Source organism: Galeopterus variegatus, unplaced genomic scaffold (assembly GCF_000696425.1).
Source record: "Galeopterus variegatus unplaced genomic scaffold, G_variegatus-3.0.2 Scaffold1942, whole genome shotgun sequence".
Lineage (NCBI taxonomy): Eukaryota > Metazoa > Chordata > Mammalia > Dermoptera > Cynocephalidae > Galeopterus > Galeopterus variegatus.
In genome coordinates this window covers 128,623-132,765 of record NW_007728053.1, presented here as the reverse complement: position 1 = coordinate 132,765, position 4,143 = coordinate 128,623, and the positions used below count along the sequence as shown (strand labels likewise).

The 4,143-nt window shown below is 41.7% G+C and overlaps 1 protein-coding gene across 1 annotated transcript in view; it reads right to left on the bottom strand.

Moving 5' to 3' along the window:
* The window catches only part of MYBPC1 (myosin binding protein C, slow type), a 101,688-nt gene that overhangs the window by 11,808 nt on the left and 85,737 nt on the right, over positions 1-4,143 (bottom strand). The window lies entirely within an intron of this gene.

Sequence of the window (4,143 nt, the reverse complement as noted above, 5' to 3'; positions counted from 1 at the left end):
ACCCTTGGCGGGAGCGCCACCGCGCTCACAAGCGGTGCACTGTAGCAGTGCGCCACCGGGCTGGCCCCTCTTTTGGGTTTTTGCCCAGATATTGCTTCTTCCCTACCTGTTCCCCTCTCACCATTCCACCTCCACCTCTTTGGTCACACTCTATCACCTTAACTTGGTTAATTTTTCTCCATAGCACCTGCTACTTTAAATTATATTTACTATATTACTTGTTTACTCTCTACCTTCCTCACTGGCATGGACACACCATTACATGAAACCTGACTTTTCTTCTCATCTCTTGTATCCTCAGTGCCTACTTGGTACATAGTAGTACTGTACACAAAATAAATATTTATTGAATACTTAATGAATGAATAAATGATGAATGAATGAGAAGTTAAAGATACATTAAAATTTTTAAAAATTTTGTCCTCATCGTACCAAGAAATACAGTGGTTTCAAAGCTTATCTTGCAACCAGTAGATAACCACATTGCACCACATGTTTTTAAGTACCATTAATTAAGAAAATATATTTTCTGACCAAAAAAAAAAAAAAAAAAAACCTTTATAAGGGAAAAGTATTTTCTGTGGAACTTCCAGGGGCCATCATTATCTGTGAATTTTGGACATTTTAAAGACACCAGACAAATGTAGTTATGACTTCTTTTATTCCCAAAGCATTTTATGTAAATCTTTATTCTAACATTTATTATATTGTATTATCGTTTGATTTTATGTCTTTCTTCTTGCCTACACTATGAGTGGCCCAAGAGCAGAGCTTTTTAAAATTTTTCAGTTCAGCAGCTAGAACAGTGCTCAATACATAGTAAGAGAATGAAAAAATGAATGTTTTGGCAGACATAATAAAAACAATATTTATGGAAGGTATAAACGTCTATGGGAATTCAGTGAAGAACAGCATCTATAGCCATAATGAGACAATAGCGTGGGATCTCCTGGGAAGAGCACCAGCAGAGTGAGCATCTTCTCCTGCTGAAATACAACAGAAACGCATGGCAAAGGGGTCGGCGATTGTTACCCATCAGCAGGCAGACCTCAGTCATATGAAGCAGCAGGAAAGTCCTGGCCCACCTGGACTTGACTATCTAAGAAGACAAATGTTGGGCAAGTATGATGGGAGAGATGAACCGGGGACTCCCTGAGGGGCCCTGTGTAAGTACTGTGGTGCCCTTGGGTTCACTGCCAGCATCAGGCCCAAGGTCCAATGAAGAACTCTCATTGATGAGGAAGTCCAAGATGTTCAGATACTGCCCTTGCAAACGTGCATCAGTCTAGCACTCAAGCTGTCCAGGTTTAGATGAAGTCACTTTAAATACCAAGTCTCATTTTGTCATGTAATAACCAGGGGGGTTGGTGGGGGAAGAAGTCCTAAAAATAGTTTATGGAACGAAGCATCCTGAAATGCCTTCCTGTTACTTAGATTGCCCTTTCCAACCCTTTCTCCTTCTATGAACCTGAAGTAACATCATGACCTAAGTTCCTACTGAGATCTCCCAGTATAAATGCCTAAAGACTTCCTATCAATATCATTCAGTATGATATTTAGTCTTCCCATGAGAATGAAAAATGTCTCTATGCCATTGTGTGTCCAAACATTCATTTACGCATTCATTTGCTTACAGATAGGACAGTAGTAGGATTTCTGATTCAGACCTTGACATTTAAAATCTGGTGATCTCCAGCAAGTCACTTATTCTCTCNTTTTTAAAATTTTTCAGTTCAGCAGCTAGAACAGTGCTCAATACATAGTAAGAGAATGAAAAAATGAATGTTTTGGCAGACATAATAAAAACAATATTTATGGAAGGTATGAACGTCTATGGGAATTCAGTGAAGAACAGCATCTATAGCCATAATGAGACAATAGCATGGGATCTCCTGGGAAGAGCACCAGCAGAGTGAGCATCTTCTCCTGCTGAAATACAACAGAAACGCATGGCTAAGGGGTCGGCGATTGTTACCCATCAGCAGGCAGACCTCAGTCATATGAAGCAGCAGGAAAGTCCTGGCCCACCTGGACTTGACTATCTAAGAAGACAAATGTTGGGCAAGTATGATGGGAGGGATGAACCGGGGACTCCCTGAGGGGCCCTGTGTAAGTACTGTGGTGCCCTTTGGGTTCACTGCCAGCATCAGGCCCAAGGTCCAATGAAGAACTCTCATTGATGAGGAAGTCCAAGATGTTCAGATACTTCCCTTGCAAAGTCGTGCATCGGTCTAGCACTCAAGCTGTCCAGGTTTAGATAAAGTCACTTTAAATACCAAGTCTCATTTTGTCATGTAATACAAGTCACTTTAAATACCAAGTCTCATTTTGTCATGTAATACCCAGGGGGGTTGGTGGGGGAAGAAGTCCTAAAAATAGTTTATGGAACGAAGCATCCTGAAATGCCTTCCTGTTACTTAGATTGCCCTTTCCAACCCTTTCTCCTTCTATGAACCCGAAGTAACATCATGACCTAAGTTCCTACTGAGATCTCCCAGTATAAATGCCTAAAGACTTCCTATCAATATCATTCAGTATATTTAGTCTTCCCACGAGAATGAAAAATGTCTCTATGCCATTGTGTGTCCAAACATTCATTTACGCATTCATTTGCTTACAGATAGGACAGTAGTAGGGTTTCTGATTCAGACCTTGACATTTAAAATCTGGTGATCTCCAGCAAGTCACTTATTCTCTCTGAGCCTGGGTTTCCTCATCTATGACATACAGGCTATGTATGTCATAACATTCCTACTCCAACTGATTTGCTTCTTGAATACATTAAGCTCTTTTCCTCCTCAGGACCTTTGTACATGCTGTAACCTTTTAGAATTTTTCTTTTCAGCTGGTGTCTGTCCTTTCCCTTTTATTTTTTTGAGACCTAAGTCCACACTATCCAACATTTATTTCACGAGGAGAGTCGCAAAGGTTTAAATCTCAGTTAGAATATACAGTGAGTAAATATTTGTTGAATTAATGAATTTATTGAATTCTACTGAGCATTGCACCATCTGCTTTATGTCATTTTAGCTTCATAATAACAAAGCAAAGTAAGTAATTGTGCCCCTATTTTATAGAGGAGGAAAATGGAGATTAAAGAGGTCAAGTGATTGTCCATATACACGTGGTCTTAAGTGGCAATGCTGGGATTCAAGTCCAACTCTGGGGCTCCAAAGGCCCTACTCTTTTCACCTTGCCACATCACTTCTCCACGGCCCCCATGGACTCCTCACCAGAGAGGCCTTTGTGTGCCCCCTTTAGCTCTGATGAAATGTGATTTTGCTGCTGCTAAACTCAAATGGAGCCGTGGGAGCGGGACCACCATGGAGACTCCAGACCTGTGGAGCTACCAGTGTGAAATACCAGCCTGTGCGAGTTGAAGTGTGGCCTGAGACCAGGAAAGCCATAAGAGCAGAGTTGCCCAAGGACTTGGGGACCCAACCCCTATACCAGCAGGCAGAGGACATTGAACATGAAATCAAGGTACATGATTTGCCAGCTTTGAGATTTAATGCCTGCCCTGCTGGGTTTCAGACTTGTTTAGGACCTGTTACCCCTTTCTTTCAACCTATTTCTCCCTTTTTGAATGGGAATATGTACCCTATTCTTGTTCCACCATTGTACCACCACTTGGTAGTAGATAACTTGTATTCATTTCACAAATGAGACTTTGAACTTTGGACTTTTGAAGTGAAACAAGTTAAGACTTTGGGGATGGAATGAATGTATTTGTATGTGAAAAGGACATGAGTTTGGGGGGGGCAGGGGAAGAATGCCTCAGATTGAGTGTCCCCCAAAAACTTGACCCTCACTGTGACAGTGTTATGAGAGTGGGAAATCCTGTTATGGTAACTGAAAGGTGGGGCCTTGAAGAGGTGATTAGATTGTAGGACCATGCTGTAGTGAATGAATTAATAATGGTGGTCAGGGTCGTGGTTCTGAGGGCTTTAAAAGGAGAGCATGAAGAGTGTCCCTCTCTCTGCTCCACCATTTTCTGCCATGTGAGACCTCTGGGTCACTGTCGCCACCACCAAGACCCAACTGTTGCCACCACCAAGATCCTCACCAGATGTGTTCTCTGGACTTTGGACTTCCCAGCCTCTGGAACTGTAAGCAATAAATTACATTTTCTTTATAAATCAC